This window comes from Oncorhynchus masou, unplaced genomic scaffold (genome assembly GCF_036934945.1).
Source record: "Oncorhynchus masou masou isolate Uvic2021 unplaced genomic scaffold, UVic_Omas_1.1 unplaced_scaffold_2788, whole genome shotgun sequence".
In the NCBI taxonomy this organism is placed as follows: domain Eukaryota; kingdom Metazoa; phylum Chordata; class Actinopteri; order Salmoniformes; family Salmonidae; genus Oncorhynchus; species Oncorhynchus masou.
Window position 1 is genome coordinate 8,434 of NW_027009216.1, and position 21,956 is coordinate 30,389.

The 21,956-nt window shown below is 43.9% G+C and overlaps 1 pseudogene; it reads right to left on the reverse strand.

Moving 5' to 3' along the window:
• Positions 1-14,445: 14,445 nt before the first annotated feature.
• Positions 14,446-20,136, reverse strand: LOC135533901 (tropomodulin-3-like; annotated as a pseudogene).
• Between the last annotated feature and the right edge of the window lie 1,820 nt (positions 20,137-21,956).

Genomic DNA, 21,956 nt, shown 5'->3' on the forward strand with positions numbered 1-21,956 from the left:
TAGAGTTGAAACCGGGATTTATCAGAGAAGAGCACACTTCTCCAGCGTGCCAGTGGCCATCAAAGGTGAGTATTTACCCACTGATGGTTTGCGGCTGTCGGGTTATGGTGTGGGCAGGCATAAGCTACGAATAAATGTGCCTTTTATTGGTGGCAATTTGAATGCGCAGAAATAACCTGAAACAGAATCTGAGGTTCGTTGTTGTGCCGTTCATTCACCTCCATCACCTTACGTTTCAGCAAGATAACGCACGGCCTCATGTCGCAAGGATCTGGACACAATTCCTGGAAGCTGAAAATGTCCCAGTTCTTCCATGGCCTGCATTCTCACCAGACATGTCACCCATTGAGCATGTTTGGGATGCTCTGGATCAACGTATAGAACAACGTGTTCCAGTTCCCAGCCAATATCCAGCAACTTCACACAGCCATTGAAGAGGAGTGGGACAACGTTCCACAGGCCACAATCAGCAGCCTGATCAACTCTATGTGAAGGAGATGTGTCACGCTGCATGAGGCAAATGGTGGTCACACCAGATACTGACTGGTTTTCTTTATCTAAGGTATCTGTGACCAACAGATGCATATCTGTATTCCCAGTCATGTCAAATCCATAGATTAGAGCCTAATGCATTTTTCAATTGACAGATGTTCCTTATATGAAATGTAACTCAGTAAAACCTTTGAAAATACTTCATGTTGCGTTTATATTTTTGTTCAGTGTATATAACGACCTGCCCGTATCACTATCGCTAAGGGAATGCCCTTTGAACCCAAGGTGAATTCCCAAAGGGAATCACACAACTGTGATCTGGATTCACTTCCACTAGAACAGAGTACATTACAACTCTGTACTTGTTGAACAGCCAGTGTGATGTCCTGCGTTGTTTTTGGGTTCTGATAAATGCATGATGTTGAGACAGATTGCTCTTCTTGGAACAAAGACATTCATTACAACACCATATAAAAGTTCACCTGGGGAACAATAAAAAAAAATAGTTATTGAATTGAATTCAGTAGCACTATAAAGATACTGCACATGAACCACATGGATGAAACGTGAAGACAACAGAGAGGGACAAGTATGTAAAAACATTTATTGGTTGAGGACGTATTATAGTTGACATGGCCTTTCTACCAGGCCTGGTGGTTAATATTAACAGTACAGCTCCCTACTTCCGCTACTCTTTCGTCCAGACATGGAGCTTCACCATTCAACAAAAAAAAAAACAATTCAAAATAATCTTTACATTTACTTGATAGACACAGGTGGGTGTGTGACGGTGTGGAATGTGTGGGAGGGTTAAACATTATGAGATAGTCAACTATAACAATATACATGATTAAGATCAGATTATGGACAGAGCAGAGCACAGAGCCAGGTTACTATAGCCTGGGTTACACCCTATGGGCCCTGGTCAACAGGAAGCACACCATATAAGGAACAGGGAACCATTTGGGATTCAGACATTATAGTTAAGCAGACAGCATCACTCCAAACAACCTTAGTCAGCCAATCACATCGCTCTATCCCACCCACAGAATCAAGGCTGACTAACTGGCTGGTTCACCAGATGTGATTAAGAAACTAAACATGAGCATCGTATTGGTCCAGACAAACCACATGATCTCAACACGAGGACTTCCTACTCCAGATTACCACATTAACAACACATAGGACCAGTTTCCGGGACACAGATTCAGCAGTTTTGGTCCAGTAGGATTCATGAGTCCAGGAGGCCAGCCTGTAATTAAGCAATAAGGCACAGGGGGGTGTGGTATTTGTAAGTCGCTCTGGATAAGAGCGTCTGCCAAATGACTTAAATGTAATGTAAATGGTATAGTGCCAATATACCACAGCTAAGGGTTGTTCTTAGGCACGACGCAGCGTGGAGTGCCTGGACACAGCCCTTTACATTTGCCATATAAACCCCCAAGGTGCCTTATTTCTATTAGAAACTGGTTACCAACGTAATTAGAGCAGTAAAATTTTTATATTTTGTCATACCCGTGGTATACGGTCTGATGTACCACGGCTGTCAGCCAATCAGCATTCAGGGCTTGAACCACCCAGATTGTAATTCTCTATAAACGGTGAGTGTCAACATCAGGCTGTATGTTGTCTGTTTTACAGCAGGCTGGTGTTCTCAGGAGAATCCTGCTGAGTTTAACACAGCGTGTTGTTTTCCTACATAGTGAGTAGCATGCCAGGGCTAGGAGACCACTCAGTGTGTGGTGTGTTGCTCTCTCCTGCGTCTCTCTCATTACCATGACATTCCTTCACACAGACACTGCTCCACTGATGGCCATCTTTGCTTGTTCCATCGCCATAAGCAACAACAGCCCAGCAGAGAGGAGGAACACAGTGCACATCAAAATGACGGCATTGTACACGACACTGTGCACATCAAATAAAAAAAACAAGTGTAATGAACCCAGATGTTTTCTGTCTAATCCAACCTACTCTCTGACAGGATGTGTGTAATCTAAAGAGAATATAGTGACGTGGAGTTGCATCTCCTCCAGTATGTATGTAAGCGCTGCATATTAGTCTTTGGCATGGTTCAGTATCGGAGAAGCCCATTGGTTGAGCTGACGTTCACGCCAGACCAATAACAGGAGAGCAGAAGATCAGGTCAATGCTTCATCGTCGTGGATTTAAAAACCTCGTATTTACTTGGTTAAATAACATCCACATACGTTTCCCAGTGACACAGAGGGAAATAGAATAAACCCATTAAATCGGAGTCTGAATCGATTTAAAAAGAGATTGTTGAGATTGAAAGAGATCCACCGTATTATAAATGTTAAGACTTTAATTCTTTAAGACTTTAAATTCTTTACGACAGTATTAAGACATCTATAAACGTTCTTCAGGGCTTGAGACTTTTCAGAGAGAGGCAGCTGTTCTCATACACTCCTCAGAGTCCACTACAGCTGCACCAACCCACCACACCCACCCCGGGAGGTTAAACAGACAGCCCTACCAGAACAACCCACCCCCCAGGAGGTCAAACAGACGGCCCTACCAGGACAACCCACCCCAGGAGGTTAAACAGACAGCCCTACCAGGACAACCCACCCCAGGAGGTTAAACAGACGGCCCTACCAGGACAACCCACCCCAGGAGGTCAAACAGACGGCCCTACCAGGACAACCCACCCCAGGAGGTCAAACAGACGGCCCTACCAGGACAACCCACCCCAGGAGGTTAAACAGACAGCCCTACCAGGACAACCCACCCCAGGAGGTTAACAGACGGCCCTACCAGGACAACCCACCCCAGGAGGTTAAACAGACAGCCCTACCAGGACAACCCACCCCAGGAGGTTAACAGACGGCCCTACCAGGACAACCCACCACACCCACCCCAGGAGGTTAACAGACAGCCCTACCAGGACAACCCACCCCAGGAGGTTAACAGACAGCCCTACCAGGACAACCCACCCCAGGAGGTTAAACAGACAGCCCTACCAGGACAACCCACCACACCCACCCCAGGAGGTTAAACAGACAGCCCTACCAGGACAACCCACCACACCCACCCCAGGAGGTTAAACAGACAGCCCTACCAGGACAACCCACCCCAGGAGGTTAAACAGACAGCCCTACCAGGACAACCCACCACACCCACCCCAGGAGGTTAAACAGACAGCCCTACCAGGACAACCCACCCCAGGAGGTTAAACAGACAGCCCTACCAGGACAACCCACCCCAGGAGGTTAACAGACAGCCCTACCAGGACAACCCACCCCAGGAGGTTAACAGACAGCCCTACCAGGACAACCCACACACCCACCCCAGGAGGTTAAACAGACAGCCCTACCAGGACAACCCACCCCAGGAGGTTAAACAGACAGCCCTACCAGGACAACCCACCCCAGGAGGTTAACAGACAGCCCTACCAGGACAACCCACCACACCCACCCCAGGAGGTTAAACAGACGGCCCTACCAGGACAACCCACCCCAGGAGGTTAACAGACAGCCCTACCAGGACAACCCACCCCAGGAGGTTAACAGACAGCCCTACCAGGACAACCCACCCCAGGAGGTTAAACAGACAGCCCTACCAGAACAACCCACCCCAGGAGGTTAAACAGACGGCCCTACCAGGACAACCCACCCCAGGAGGTTAAACAGACGGCCCTACCAGGACAACCCACCCCAGGAGGTTAAACAGACGGCCCTACCAGGACAACCCACCCCAGGAGGTTAAACAGACGGCCCTACCAGGACAACCCACCCCAGGAGGTTAACAGACAGCCCTACCAGGACATCCACCTCTCTCTTCCCCCTGTGAGGTTAAGCACAGCTTTCAGAACCAAGAGATACAGCAGTCTAGCTAGGACTGTCCCGTACCACTGTAGGGGTTGGAGGTCAGCCCTAGGACAACCCACCCCAGGGTTAGAGGTCAGAGGTTAGGATAGAATGTTTAAAACCATGGTAACTTACCAGGACATTACCCCAGGTACTGTTCATGTTGCTCTAAACACAGTAAAAAAAACAGAGGCAATCATTCAGAGAAAAATAAAACAACCTCCAAATGAACTGAAAAAACTAAACAATAAGATGTACAGCTGTAGTTCTAACAATAGTATAATAAACAATAATAACAACAACAACATGTGTGTATAGATATGTAGGTACTACCAGGGCTAACCCAGTTATTTCTCTTCTCCTCAGATAGATGATGATGATAGCTGCGTCTCCAAATGGAACCCTATTCTCTATAGACAGCACGATCAACAGCCCCTAGGGCTCTGATCAAAAGTACCAGGCCCTACGTAGGGAACAAGGGTGCCATTTGGGACAACCTTTGATCCCTGTCTGGTTGAGACGGCCCTACTCAGGGTTTTGGCACAAGACTTAACGTCACGGTGAGATGAGACCCACCCCGGATTGGCTGAAAATGTATTCCATACCAGGACGAGACCCACCACGACGGGACAGGAGGGAACATGACAGGCTCCAGGACAACCCACTGGTCCCCCTCCAGGAGCCTCAGCGGACTGGGAGAAGACAGGAAGAGGACAAGGAGAAGAGGACAAGGAGAATTGTACAGTGAGATAAATTTGACAGCCCTCAAAACCCACAGCAAACAACGTGGTGATCAAACAATCCCAAAACAGTCCTGTGCCGGTCAGAAAGACAGAAGAGTCCAACCTTATGGCTTTACAGTGACAACCCACCCCAGGACGTCAGAGTCCAACCCCAGGACAACCCACAGTGCAAACAGACAGCCCACGTCAGGACAACCCTATGACTTTACAGTGCATACAAGCCCACGTCAGAACCCACCCTTATGACTTTACAGTGCCTACCAGGACAACGTCAGACACCAACCCTATGACTTTACAGTGCATACAAGCCCACCCCAGGAGGTTAAACCCTAGCTTTACCAGTGCAACCCACCACACCCACGTCAGAGTCCAGCCCCTACCATGACTTTACAGTGCATACAGAGCCCACGTCAGGACAGCCCTCATGGGTTAAACAGTGCCTACAAGCCCACGTCACACCCACCTATGACTTTACAGTGCATACAAGCCCGTCAGGAGGTTCAAACCAGCCTTACCAGGATAGTCAACCCACCCCACCCAGCTAACGGAGGTCAAACCAGCCTTACGCTAACAGGATAGTCAAACCAGCCACACGCAACAGGATAGTCAAACCAGCCCTACGCAAACGGATAGTCAAACCAGCCTTACGCTAAGGATAGTCAAACCAGCCTTACGCTAACGGATAGTCAAACCAGCCGGCGCTAACAGGATAGTCAAACCAGCCCCTTACGCTAACGGATAGTCAAACCAGCCTTACGCAACCCACCCCAGGAGGTCAAACCAGCCGGCGCTAACGGATAGTCAAACCAGGGAGGTTAACGGATAGTCAAACCAGCCTTACGCTAACGGATAGTCAAACCAGCCTTAGGACAACCCACCCCAGGAGGTCAAACCAGCCCTACGCTAAGGATAGTCAAACCAGCCTTACGCTAACGGATAGTCAAACCAGCCTTACGCTAACGGATAATCAAACCAGCCTTACCAGGCTAACGGATAGTCAAACCAGCCTTAAACCTTATGCTAACGGATAGTCAAACCAGCCTTACGCAAACAGGATAGTCAAACCAGCCTTACCATAACGGATAGTCAAACCAGCCTCCCACGCTAACGGATAGTCAAACCAGCCTTATGCTAACGGATAGTCAAACCAGCCTTACCCTAACGGATAGTCAAACCAGCCTTACGCTAACGGATAGTCCACCCGCCCCCCACCCTAACGGATAGTCAAACCCGCCTTACGCTAACGGATAGTCAAACCAGCCTTACGCTAACGGATAGTCAAACCAGCCTTATGCTAATGAAGGATAGAAATCACATTTAGATTAAGGTAATACATAGGTAATACGATCCCGGATCCGGGATGGGGAGTTCCAAGAGGTTAATTAACAGAACATGCAAGTCGAGGACACATCGACGTGAGGTTAAACTGAATTCTGATGTGCACTTTAACATGTTAGAATAATTGTCCACATTTACTTTTCCTCGGGTCATCAAAGACGAGTAACGAACAGCTAAATCACTAGCCTATGTCAATATACTATAGTAGAAAAGTTTACCTATTCTATTGGTCAGGTTGTTGAGAAATAAATAGCCCTATTTACAAAACAGACTCAGGACAGTTGTGTGACGATAGATCCCAGATTCATACACCCACCAGTAAAGGCCTGGGATACATAAAACACACCATGTTAAACAGCAAATGAGTCTGATGCAACAGATCAGACGTTCAGCTTAAAATGTTGATCAATTATTATTTCTTCACATTATAAGGCGCAGCAATGCGCACAAGGCACCAGACCACACAAGGCACCCCAGGCCGCACAAGGAGCAGGCCGCACCAGGCAACAGGCCGCACAAGGTTAACAGACAGGCCGCACAAGGCACCCAGGCCCCACAAGGTAAAACAGGCCCCACAAGGCACCCCAGGCCGCACAAGGCAGCAGGCCCACAAGGCAACCCAGGCCGCAGGCACACAAACAGCAGGCCGCACCAGGCAGCAGGCCGCACAAGGTTAAACAGCAGCCGCACAAGGCAGCAGGCCGCACAGGAGGCAGCAGGCCGCACAGGACAACAGGCCGCACAAGGCAGCAGGCCGCACAAGGCAGCAGGCCAAGGCAGCAGGCCGCACAAGGCTATGTGCAAAAGTTTGTTCCATAATGTAATTAGCGGGAAAACACCTGTCAAAATCACACAGCACATCGGTTTCACGTGACAGAGATTAAAATATCAGTTAGAAATGTACACCCAAAGGTTAAAAGACCTAATATGCTACAACTACCCCGGGTCAGCTAATATGACCAGGATTATCAACACCTACCACACGGTAGCTAATATGACCAGGATTATCAACAACTACCAGGAGGTTAATATGACCAGGATTATCAACACCTACCCGCAAGGAAGCACAGCTAATATGACCAGGATTATCAACAACTACCACGGGTCATTAATATGACCAGGATTATCAACAACTACTGTAGGGTCGCTATATGACCAGGATTATCAACAACTACCATGGGTCGCTAATATGACCAGGATTATCAACAACTACCACAGAACATAAAGGACCAGGATTATCAACAGAGGACACGTCAAAACTGAAAATGCTTCTCAGACCTGTACTCAGTAGGTCAGACAGGACAGAGGGAGGAAACCTGTACTCCACTAGGTCAGATAGGACAGTAGGAAGGAGAGACCTGTACTCTTCTGGGTCAGACAGGACAGAGGGAGGAGAGACCTGTACTCCAGTAGGTCAGACAGGACAGAGGGGGAGGACCTGCTCCACTAGGTCAGACAGGACAGAGGGGATTTGGGGGACCTCACAGTCCCAGTAGGTCAGACAGGACAGAGGGAGGAGAGACCTGTAACTCCACTAGGTCAGACAGGACAGAGGAGGAGAGACCTGTACTCCACTAGGTCAGACAGGACAGAGGGGGAGGAGAGACCTGTACACCAGTAGGTCAGACAGGACAGGGGAGGAGAGACCTGTACTCCACTAGGTCAGACAGGACAGGGGAGGAAGACCTGTAGAAACTCCAGTAGGTCAGACAGGACAGGGGAGGAGAGACCTGTACTCCACTAGGTCAGACAGGACAGAGGGAGGAGGCCCTGGGCTTCAGACAGGACAGAGGGGAGAGGCCCTGGGCTTCAGACAGGACAGAGGGGGAGAGGCCCTGGGCTTCAGACAGGACAGAGGGGAGTCCAAGGCCCTGGGCTTCCAGACAGGACAGGAGAGAGAGGGAACAATGTCAAATGACAGGAAAGAAAGGAGAAAGAGCTCTTTCAACAGGACTAGAAGAAAAGACCATCTTCAAGAAGAAGCTAAATGTCATCCTCACCAAAGGCCTGGTATAAAACAACATGAACCAAGTCCACCCACCCTCTACGTCACCATGGAAACCACTGGAAATGTGTCTTTGAGATACAAGCCCAATTATGATATAACACTGTTATAGTAACCCTGTCAGTCTGACTGTAGTATAATATGGCTGTGTTACAGTCAGTCTGACTGTAGTAATAATATACTGTGTTATAGTCAGTCTGACGTCAGATCCAATATACTGTGTTACAGTCAGACTGACGTCAGATAATATACTGTGTTATAGTCAGTCTGACTGTAGTATAATATACTGTGTTATAGTAACCCTGTCAGTCTGACTGTAGTATAATATACTGTGTTATAGTAACCCTGTCAGTCTGACTGTAGTATAATATACTGTGTTATAGTCAGACTGACTGTAGTATAATATACTGTGTTACAGTCAGACTGACTGTAGTATAACGTACTGTGTTATAGTCAGTCTGACTGTAGTATAATGTACTGTGTTATAGTCAGTCTGACTGTAGTATAATATACTGTGTTACAGTCAGACTGACTGTAGTATAATATACTGTGTTACAGTCAGACTGACTGTAGTATAATATACTGTGTTACAGTCAGACTGACTGTAGTATAATATACTGTGTTACAGTCAGACTGACTGTAGTATAATATACTGTGTTACAGTCAGACTGACTGTAGCTAAATACTGTAGTCAAAGTCAGACTGACTGTAGTATAATATACTGTGTTATAGTCGGTCTGACTGTGGTATAATATACTGTGTTATAGTAACCTGTCAGACTGACTGTAGTATAATATACTGTGTTACAGTCAGACTGACTGTAGTATAATATACTGTGTTATAGTAACCCTGTCAGTCTGACTGTAGTATAATATCCTGTGTTATAGTCAGTCTGACTGTAGTATAATATACTGTGTTACAGTCAGACTAACGGATAGTATAACCATATGCTGAGTTATAGTAACCCTGTCAGTCTGACTGTAGTATAATATACTGTGTTACAGTCAGACTGACTGTAGTATAATATACTGTGTTAGTCAGTCTGACTGTAGTATAATATACTGTGTTACAGTCAGACTGACTGTAGTATAATATACTGTGTTATAGTCAGACTGACTGTAGTATAATATACTGTGTTACAGTCAGACTGACTGTAGTATAATATACTGTGTTACAGTCAGACTGACTGTACGTATAATATACTGTGTTACAGTCAGACTGACTGTAGTATAATATACTGTGTTACAGTCAGACTGACTGTAGTACCATATACTGTGTTACAGTCAGACTGACTGTGGGAGTATAATATACTGTGTTATAGTCAGACTGACTGTAGTATAATATACTGTGTTATAGTCAGACTGACTGTAGTATAATATACTGTGTTATAGTAACCCTGTCAGACTGACTTATATAATATACTGTGTTACAGTCAGTCTGACTGGCAGCAGGCCCCAATATACTGTGTTACAGTCAGTCTGATTGTAGTATAACATACTGTGTTACAGTCAGTCTGACTGTAGTATAATAGCACTGAGTTATAGTCAGTCTGACTGTAGTATAATATACTGTGTTACAAGTAACCCTGTCAGACTGACTGTAGTATAATATACTGTGTTACAGTCAGTCTGACTGTAGTATAATATACTGTGTTACAGTCAGTCTGACTGTAGTATAATATACTGAGTTATAGTCAGTCTGACTGTAGTATAATATACTGTGTTATAGTAACCCTGTCAGACTGACTGTAGTATAATATGCTGTGTTACAGTCAGTCTGACAAAAGTATAATATACTGTGTTACAGTCAGACTGACTGTAGTATAATATACTGTGTTACAGTCAGTCTGACTGTAGTATAATATACTGTGTTACAGTCAGACTGACTGTAGTATAATATACCTGTGTTACAGTCAGACTGACTGGGTATAATATACTGTGTTACAGTCAGACTGACTGTAGTATAATATACTGTGTTACAGTCAGACTGACTGTAGTATAATATACTGTGTTACAGTCAGACTGACTGGGTATAATATACTGTGTTACAGTCAGACTGACTGTAGTATAATATACTGTGTTACAGTCAGACTGACTGTAGTATAATATACTGTGTTACAGTCAGACTGACTGTGGTATAATATACTGTGTTATCAGTCAGTCTGACTGTAGTATAATATACTGTGATTATAGTCAGAGGACACGCTGACTGTAGTATAATATACTGTGTTACAGTCGGACTGACTGTAGTATAATATACTGTGTTATAGTCAGTCTGACTGTAGTATAATATACTGTGTTACAGTCAGACTGACTGTGGTATAATATACTGTGTTATAGTAACCCTGTCAGTCTGATTGTAGTATAATATACTGTGTTACAGTCAGACTGACTGTGGTATAATATACTGTGTTATAGTCAGACTGACTGTGGTATAATATACTGTGTTACAGTCAGTCTGACTGTGGTATAATATACTGTGTTACAGTCAGACTGACTGTAGTATAATATACTGTGTTACAGTCAGACTGACTGTAGTATAATATACTGTGTTACAGTCAGACTGACTGTAGTATAATATACTGTGTTACAGTCAGACTGACTGTAGTATAATATACTGTGTTATAGTAACCCTGTCAGTCTGACTGTAGTATAATATACTGTGTTATAGTCAGTCTGACTGTAGTATAATATACTGTGTTACAGTCAGACTGGAGAGTATAATATACTGTGTTACAGTCAGACTGACTGTAGTATAATATACTGTGTTATAGTAACCCTGTCAGTCTGATTGTAGTATAATATACTGTGTTATAGTCAGTCTGACTGTAGTATAATATACTGTGTTATAGTCAGACTGACTGTAGTATAATATACTGAGTTATAGTCAGTCTGACTGTAGTATAACATACTGAGTTACAGTCAGACTGACTGTAGTATAATATACTGTGTTACAGTCAGACTGACTGTAGTATAATATACTGTGTTACAGTCAGACTGACTGTAGTATAATATACTGTGTTACAGTCAGACTGACTGTAGTATAATATACTGTGTTACAGTCAGTCTGATTGTAGTATAATATACTGTGTTACAGTCAGTCTGCCTGTAGTATAATATACTGAGTTATAGTCAGTCTGACTGTAGTATAATATACTGTGTTATAGTAACCCTGTCAGACTGACTGTAGTATAATATACTGTGTTACAGTCAGTCTGACTGTAGTATAATATACTGTGTTACAGTCAGTCTGACTGTAGTATAATATACTGTGTTACAGTCAGACTGACTGTAGTATAATATACTGTGTTACAGTCAGACTGACTGTAGTATAATATACTGTGTTACAGTCAGTCTGACTGTAGTATAATATACTGTGTTACAGTCAGACTGACTGTAGTATAATATACTGTGTTACAGTCAGACTGACTGTAGTATAATATACTGTGTTACAGTCAGACTGACTGTAGTATAATATACTGTGTTACAGTCAGACTGACTGTAGTATAATATACTGTGTTACAGTCAGACTGACTGTAGTATAATATACTGTGTTACAGTCAGTCTGACTGTAGTATAATATACTGTGTTATAGTCAGACTGACTGTAGTATAATATACTGTGTTACAGTCAGTCTGATTGTAGTATAACATACTGTGTTACAGTCAGACTGACTGTAGTATAATATACTGTGTTACAGTCAGACTGACTGTAGTATAATATACTGTGTTACAGTCAGACTGACTGTAGTATAATATACTGTGTTACAGTCAGACTGACTGTAGTATAATATACTGTGTTACAGTCAGACTGACTGTAGTATAATATACTGTGTTACAGTCAGACTGACTGTAGTATAATATACTGTGTTACAGTCAGTCTGACTGTAGTATAATATACTGTGTTATAGTCAGACTGACTGTAGTATAATATACTGTGTTACAGTCAGTCTGATTGTAGTATAACATACTGTGTTACAGTCAGACTGACTGTAGTATAATATACTGTGTTACAGTCAGACTGACTGTAGTATAATATACTGTGTTACAGTCAGTCTGATTGTAGTATAATATACTGTGTTACAGTCAGTCTGACTGTAGTATAATATACTGTGTTATAGTCAGTCTGACTGTAGTATAATATACTGTGTTATAGTAACCCTGTCAGACTGACTGTAGTATAATATACTGTGTTACAGTCAGTCTGACTGTAGTATAATATACTGTGTTACAGTCAGTCTGACTGTAGTATAATATACTGTGTTACAGTCAGACTGACTGTAGTATAATATACTGTGTTACAGTCAGTCTGACTGTAGTATAATATACTGAGTTACAGTCAGACTGACTGTAGTATAATATACTGTGTTACAGTCAGACTGACTGTAGTATAATGTACTGTGTTACAGTCAGACTGACTGTAGTATAATATACTGTGTTACAGTCAGACTGACTGTAGTATAATATACTGTGTTACAGTCAGACTGACTGTAGTATAATATACTGTGTTACAGTCAGACTGACTGTAGTATAATATACTGTGTTACAGTCAGACTGACTGTAGTATAATATACTGTGTTACAGTCAGACTGACTGTAGTATAATATACTGTGTTACAGTCAGACTGACTGTAGTATAATATACTGTGTTACAGTCAGACTGACTGTGGTATAATATACTGTGTTACAGTCAGTCTGACTGTAGTATAATATACTGTGTTATAGTCAGACTGACTGTAGTATAATATACTGTGTTACAGTCAGACTGACTGTAGTATAATATACTGTGTTATAGTCAGTCTGACTGTAGTATAATATACTGTGTTACAGTCAGTCTGACTGTAGTATAATATACTGTGTTACAGTCAGTCTGACTGTAGTATAATATACTGTGTTACAGTCGGACTGACTGTAGTATAATATACTGTGTTATAGTCAGTCTGACTGTAGTATAATATACTGTGTTACAGTCAGACTGACTGTGGTATAATATACTGTGTTATAGTAACCCTGTCAGACTGACTGTAGTATAATATACTGTGTTACAGTCAGACTGACTGTGGTATAATATACTGTGTTATAGTCAGACTGACTGTGGTATAATATACTGTGTTACAGTCAGTCTGACTGTGGTATAATATACTGTGTTACAGTCAGACTGACTGTAGTATAATATACTGTGTTACAGTCAGACTGACTGTGGTATAATATACTGTGTTATAGTCAGACTGACTGTGGTATAATATACTGTGTTACAGTCAGTCTGACTGTGGTATAATATACTGTGTTATAGTCAGACTAACTGTAGTATAATATACTGTGTTACAGTCAGACTGACTGTAGTATAATATACTGTGTTACAGTCAGACTGACTGTAGTATAATATACTGTGTTACAGTCAGACTGACTGTGGTATAATATACTGTGTTACAGTCAGACTGACTGTGGTATAATATACTGTGTTACAGTCAGTCTGACTGTAGTATAATATACTGTGTTACAGTCAGTCTGACTGTAGTATAATATACTGTGTTACAGTCAGTCTGACTGTAGTATAATATACTGTGTTACAGTCAGACTGACTGTAGTATAATATACTGTGTTACAGTCAGACTGACTGTAGTATAACATATTGTGTTACAGTCAGACTGACTGTAGTATAATATACTGTGTTACAGTCAGACTGACTGTAGTATAATATACTGTGTTACAGTCAGACTGACTGTAGTATAATATACTGTGTTACAGTCAGACTGACTGTAGTATAATATACTGTGTTACAGTCAGACTGACTGTAGTATAATATACTGTGTTACAGTCAGTCTGACTGTAGTATAATATACTGTGTTACAGTCAGTCTGACTGTAGTATAATATACTGTGTTATAGTCAGACTGACTGTAGTATAATATACTGTGTTATAGTCAGACTGACTGTAGTATAATATACTGAGTTATAGTAACCCTGTCAGACTGACTGTAGTATAATATACTGTATTACTGTATTATCAGTCTGACTGATATGACATCATAAAGGAGTACATATCATACCCTGAACCCAAAAGAGGCCAATCCTAAAAGCTGAGTGTGTGTGTGTGTGTGTGTGTGTGTGTTCTTACTCAGGTCATTGTTCTTGGTGATAGCAGCAGCAGCTCTAGCCCGTGGGCCTTGCTGACAGAAGTGGTAGCCAAACTTCACTATGCTGTTGTTGTCCTCCAGCATCTTAGCCATCTCCATCTCTACTGAAGTCCCCAGCTGCTGCCTCTGTAGAGACACACACACATATCAAGTACCACACACACACATCAAGAACCACACACACACACATCAAGAACCACACACACACACATCAAGAACCACACACACACACATCAAGAACCACACAGAACATTTGAATTCCACACATTTTGCCATGTGGCTGAGAGAACATTTGAATTCCACACATTTTGCCATGGCTGAGAGAACATTTGAATTCTACACATTTGCCATGTGGCTGAGAGAACATTTGTATTCCACACATTTTGCCATGTGGCTGAGAGAACATTTGAATCCTACACCATTTTGCCATGTGGCTGAGAGAACATTTGAATCCTACACCATTTTGCCATGTGGCTGAGAGAACATTTGAATCCTACACCATTTTGCCATGTGGCTGAGAGAACATTTGAATCCTACACCATTTTGCCATGTGGCTGAGAGAACATTTCAATCCTACACCATTTTGCCATGTGGCTGAGAGAACATTTCAATCCTACACCATTTTGCCATGTCTTAAGCAATCTGAGTGACTCAAACGTTGTAACTAAATGAACCCTTGGGCCCCACATCACGACAAATGTTTTTGAATTCTAGATTCTCCCTGACGTCCTAAATGTTCGCTGACTGTTAGATGACCTTTCTCTGTTTAGATTTTCTACTTTAGATCTGGTTTTAAGTTCCAGCTGAAAACATTTTTACCATCCTGAACAATTGGACAAAAACCCCTGTGGTGAGTGAGTGTGTGTATAGTTAGTGTGATCATGTATGTGTGTATAGTTAGTGTGATCATGTATGTGTGTATAGTTAGTGTGATCATGCATGTGTGTATAGTTAGTGTGATCATGCATGTGTGTATAGTTAGTGTGATCATGCATGTGTGTGTAGTTAGTGTGATCATGCATGTGTGTGTAGTTAGTGTGATCATGCATGTGTGTGTAGTTAGGGTGATCATGCATGTGTGTGTAGTTAGGGTGATCATGCATGTGTGTATAGTTAGTGTGATCATGCATGTGTGTATAGTTAGTGTGATCATGTATGTGTGTATAGTTAGTGTGATCATGTATGTGTGTATAGTTAGTGTGATCATGTATGTGTGTATAGTTAGTGTGATCATGTATGTGTGTATAGTTAGTGTGATCATGTATGTGTGTATAGTTAGTGTGATCATGTATGTGTGTATAGTTAGTGTGATCATGTATGTGTGTATAGTTAGTGTGATCATGTATGTGTGTATAGTTAGTGTGATGTGTGTTTATATTTAGTGTGTGTGTTACCTGGTTGTCTATCTTGATCTCAGTCAGTGTGTGTGTGTGTGTGTGTGTGTGTGTTACCTGGTTGTCTATCTTGATCTCAGTCAGTGTGTGTGTGTTACCTGGCTGTCTATCTTGATCTCAGTCAGTGTGTGTGTTACCCTGGCTGTCTATCTTGATCTCAGTCAGTGTGTGTGTGTTACCTGGCTGTCTATCTTGATCTCAGTCAGTGTGTGTGTGTGTGTGTGTGTGTGTGTGTGTGTGTGTGTGTGTGTGTGTGTGTGTGTGTTACCTAGTTGTCTATCTTGATCTCAGTCAGTGTGTGTGTGTGTTACCTGGTTGTCTATCTTGATCTCAGTCAGTGTGTGTGTGTGTGTGTGTGTGTGTGTGTGTGTGTGTGTGTGTGTGTTACCTGGTTGTCTATCTTGATCTCAGTTAGTGTGTCGTTGTCTCGGAGAGCGTCCACCAGAGCAGCAGCACCAGCGCTGGTGATGAAGTTAGACTCCAGGTTGAGACTATAGTTAGTGTGACTTGTTCTCCTTCAGCATCTCACTCATCGCCTGGGAGGGGGGTAGTTAGGAGTGGGTTGGAGCATAAACCTGCACACACTTCTTCCCTACCCACAGACAGACACCCAGACCAGACATACAGACACCCAGGCAGACATACAGACACCCAGGCAGACATACAGACACCCAGGCAGACAGACAGACACCAAGACAGACAGACACCCAGACAGACAGACATAGACAAACACCCAGACAGACACCCAGACAGACAGACAGACAGACATAGACACCAAGACAGACAGACATCGACAGACACCCAGACAGACACCCAGACAGACATAGACACCAAGACAGACAGACATCGACAGACACCCAGACAGACACCCAGGCAGACATACAGACACCCAGACAGACAGACACCAAGACAGACAGACACCAAGACAGACAGACATCGACAGACACCCAGACAGACACCCAGACAGACAGACAGACAGACATAGAAACCCAGACAGACAGACATAGACACCCAGACAGACAGACAGACACCAAGACAGACAGACATCGACAGACACCCAGACAGACACCCAGACAGACAGACAGACAGACATAGAAACCCAGACAGACAGACATAGACACCCAGACAGACAGACAGACACCAAGACAGACAGACATCGACAGACACCCAGACAGACACCCAGACAGACACAGACACCCAGACAGACATACAGACAGACACCCAGACAGACATACAGACAGACACCCAGGCAGACAGACACCCAGGCAGACAGACACCCAGGCAGACAGGCAGACAGACAGACATAGACACCCAGACAGACACCCAGACAGACATACAGACAGACACCCAGACAGACATACAGACAGACACCCAGGCAGACAGACACCCAGGCAGACAGACACCCAGGCAGACAGACACCCAGGCAGACAGACACCCAGGCAGAAAGACACACAGACAGACACCCAGGCAGACAGACAGACACCCAGACAGACAGACACCCAGACAGACAGACAGACACCCAGACAGACAGACAGACAGACAGACACCCAGACAGACAGACACCCAGACAGACAGACACCCAGACAGACACCCAGACAGACACCCAGACAGACAGACACCCAGACAGACACCCAGACAGACACAGACACCCAGACAGACAGACACCCAGACAGACACCCAGGCAGACAGACAGACAGACAGACACCCAGACAGACAGACAGACAGAGAGACACCTACAGACAGGCAGACAGACAGACAGACAGACAGACAGACAGACACCCACCACAGCGATGGGGTCGTTGCTCGTGTGGCGGCGAGGCTGAACTTCTTGACGTGTGTGTTCCTCTCCATGGCCTTGGCAAACTCCTTCAGCGTGGGAATGGGAATGTTCTGGAACACCAGGAAAATACAGGAGAATCACATCTTGTCTCATTGTGTGTGTGTCAGTGAGTTTCATATATATATATATATATATATATATATATATATATATATATATATATATATATATATAAAAATAAATAAACAATGTGTGTGTTTCTGTGTGTCTGCAAGCGTGTGTGTGTCTGTGTCTGCGTGTCTGTGTGTGTCTGCGTGTGCGTGTGTGTCTGCGTATGTGTGTGCGTGTGTGTGTGTCTGCGTATGCGTGTGTGTGTCTGCGTATGCGTGTGCGTGTCTGCGTATGCGTGTCTGCGTGCGTGCGTGTGTCTGCGTGTGTGTCTGCGTATGCGTATGTGTGTCTGCGTGTGTGTGTGTGTGTGTCTGCGTGTGTGTGTGCGTGTCTGCGTGTGTGCGTGTCTGCGTATGTGTGTGTCTGCGTGTGTGTGTGTCTGCGTATGTGTGTCTGCGTGTGTGCGTGTGTGTCTGCGTGTGTGCGTGTGTGTCTGCGTGTGTGCGTGTCTGCGTATGTGTGTGTCTGCGTGTGTGTGCGTGTGCATGTCTGCTTATGTGTGTGTCTGCGTGTGTGTGTGTGTACCTTGATGTTGTTGAGGTTAACCTCCGTCAGCGCAGCGTCGTTGTTTCTTATCCTCTGCAGAGTGTCGTCTACGTTAGTGGGGTTGGGAGGCTCATCAAACACGGGGTTCATCTTCTCCCCCTTCACCACGTCTGAAATAGATCCATCTGTATCCATCACACCTCATTTATATAGGAGGACTGGTCACCAAACAACCAGGTGGAACCCAGAGCAAATATAACCCTGGTTATGTTGGGGTTAGTAGTGTAGGGGTTGCATGGAGGTAACTGTGTTTAGGTTGGGTTGCATGGAGGTAACTGTGTTTAGGTTGGGGTTGCATGGAGGTAACTGTGTTTAGGTTGTGGTTACATTGCGGTTGCGTTGTGGTTACATTGCGGTTGCGTTGTGGTTGCGTTGCGGTTACATTGCGGTTGCGTTGTGGTTACATTGCGGTTGCGTTGTGGTTACATTGCGGTTGCGTTGTGGTTACATTGCGGTTGCGTTGTGGTTACATTGCGGTTGAGTTATTTATGGTTACATTGCGGTTGAGTTATTTATGGTTACATTGCGGTTGAGTTGTGGTTACATTGCGGTTGTGTTGTGGTTACATTGCGGTTGCGTTGTGGTTACATTGCGGTTGCGTTGTGGTTACATTGCGGTTGCGTTGTGGTTACATTGCGGTTGAGTTGTGGTTACATTGCGGTTGCGTTGTGGTTACATTGCGGTTGCTGCGTTGTGGTTACATTGCGGTTGAGTTGTGGTTACATTGCGGTTGCGTTGTGGTTACATTGCGGTTGCGTTGTGGTTACATTGCGGTTGCGTTGTGGTTACATTGCGGTTGCGTTGTGGTTACATTGCGGTTGCGTTGTGGTTACATTGCGGTTGCGTTGTGGTTACATTGCGGTGGCGTTGTGGTTACATTGCGGTGGCGTTGTGGTTACATTGCGGTGGCGTTGTGGTTACATTGCGGTTGCGTTGTGGTTACATTGCGGTTGCGTTGTGGTTACATTGCGGTTGAGTTGTGGTTACATTGCGGTTGAGTTGTGGTTACATTGCGGTTGAGTTATGGTTACATTGCGGTTGAGTTATGGTTACATTGCGGTTGAGTTATGGTTACATTGCGGTTGAGTTATGGTTACATTGCGGTTGTGTTATGGTTACATTGCGGTTGTGTTATGGTTACATTGTGGTTGTGTTGTGGTTACATTGTGGTTGTGTAATGGTTACATTGTGGTTGTGTAATGGTTACATTGTGGTTGTGTACTCACTGTTGTATCCTCCGTCTTTACTGCTGGTTCCATCGTAGCTCTGGGTGCTGGTCACCAGGGTATGGACACCTAGGATGGCTGTGGACAAACACACAACAGGCTTAGTGTGTGTGTACCATGGGACAAGCCTGGCTGACAGTGTGTATGAAAGACTCCTGTATTTAGCTGTTCTTGGAGAGACTGGAGACAGTAAGATACACAGATCTTTTGAATGCAGAGAGAGCGAGAGAGGCTGTGTGTGTCTCTGTCCCTAAGAAGACAGCCTACCTGCCCCCTCCCCCTTACCTGCCAGGTCACAGAGTTCAGTGTCGGTAGCACTGGACAGGGCCTCTTCTAGTTCCGGGTCAAGGGTCGTTACATCTTCCTGACGAGACTCGATGGGCCGCTGCTTGGGAACAAATGCCTTGCCTACAGAGAGAGGCAGAGCGAGAGGGAAGATATGGGAGAGAGATGGGAGAGGGGGAAAGGGGGAGGAGATGGGAGAGAGGGAAAGGGAGAGAGAGGAGATGGGAGAGAGGGAATGGAGAGAGAGAGGGAAAGGGAGAGAGAGAGGAGATGGGAGAGAGGGAAAGCGAGAGAGAGAGAGGGAAAGGGAGAGAGGAGAGAGGGAAAGGGAGAGAGAGAGAGAGAAGAGAGGGAAAGGAGAGAGAGAGAGGAAATGGGAGAGAGAGAGAAAGGGAGAGAGAGAGAGGAGATGGGAGAGAGGGAAAGGGAGAGAGAGAGAGGAGATGGGCGAGAGGGAAAGGGAGAGAGAAAGAGGGAGAGAGAGGGAAAGGGAGAGAGGGAAAGGGAGAGAAGAGTGAGAACCTGACTAGGCAGATGTATCCAACTTCCTGTTGACCCTCTGGTCTCTACTGTACAGGTCATTCCCCAGCTGACACAGGAAGGACCACAATGCATTGCAGAAGTGAAGGCGGTCAGCCAGAGAACCACTGTTTATTTTTCATATCCAGAGAGACAGAGAAACAATCACCCCTGCTAATAAACTCATCAATATAGTCAATACTGCACATGAAACAACAACCAATAAGTTAGTAGTAGCTGGAGTTGAAAGGGAGTCTGATGAACTCACTAACATCATTTTTATGTCTCCGCCGTGCAGTTTGAAGGAAGGTGCTAACTAGCGTTAGCACAATGACTGGGAGTCTATGGGTATCAGCCGCTGGTTAGCTCAAACTTCCTTCATACTGGACACGGAGACATAAAAATGGTATCCGCTAGTTAATGGGACCCTGGGGTCGTAGAAAAAAGGGCCTCGTTGTTAAAATCCCCAAGTTGCCCTTTAACTTGGAGATCGTTTTCTCCTCCCATCCTCAGTGGTTCAAAAACTACTTGGGATGTTAAAACGCTTTCAGGGTAAACTAAAACTACTAAACCAAATACAAAATGGAGATATATTGAACCCAGGGGATGATACAGGATATTGAGGTTATGGTTTATATATATCCTGTATCTCCCCTGGGTTCAACACTAGCAGGGTCCTGTATCTCCCCTGGGTTCAACACTAGCAGGGTCCTGTATCTCCCCTGGGTTCAACACTAGCAGGGTCCTGTATCTCCCCTGGGTTCAACACTAGCAGGGTCCTGTATCTCCCTGGGTTCAACACTAGCAGGGTCCTGTATCTCCCTGGGTTCAACACTAGCAGGGTCCTGTATCTCCCTGGGTTCAACACTAGCAGGGTCCTGTATCTCCCCTGGGTTCAACACTAGCAGGGTCCTGTATATATATATATGTATATAAAATCATATGTATGTATGTATATAAAATAATATGTATGTATGTATGTATGTATGTATGTATGTATGTATGTATGTATGTATGTATGTATGTATGTATATAAAATAATATGTATGTATGTATGTATGTATGTATGTATGTATGTATGTATGTATGTATGTATGTATGTATGTATGTATATATATAAAATCATATGTATGTATGTATGTATATAAAATCATATGTATGTATGTATGTATATAAAATCATATGTATGTATGTATGTATGTATGTATATAAAATAATATGTATGTATGTATGTATGTATGTATGTATGTATGTATGTATGTATGTATGTATGTATGTATGTATGTATGTATGTATGTATGTATGTATGTATGTATATAAAATCATATGTATGTATGTATGTATATAAAATCATATGTATGTATGTATGTATATAAAATCATATGTATGTATGTATGTATGTATGTATATAAAATAATATGTATGTATGTATGTATGTATGTATGTATGTATGTATGTATGTATGTATGTATGTATGTATGTATGTATGTATGTATA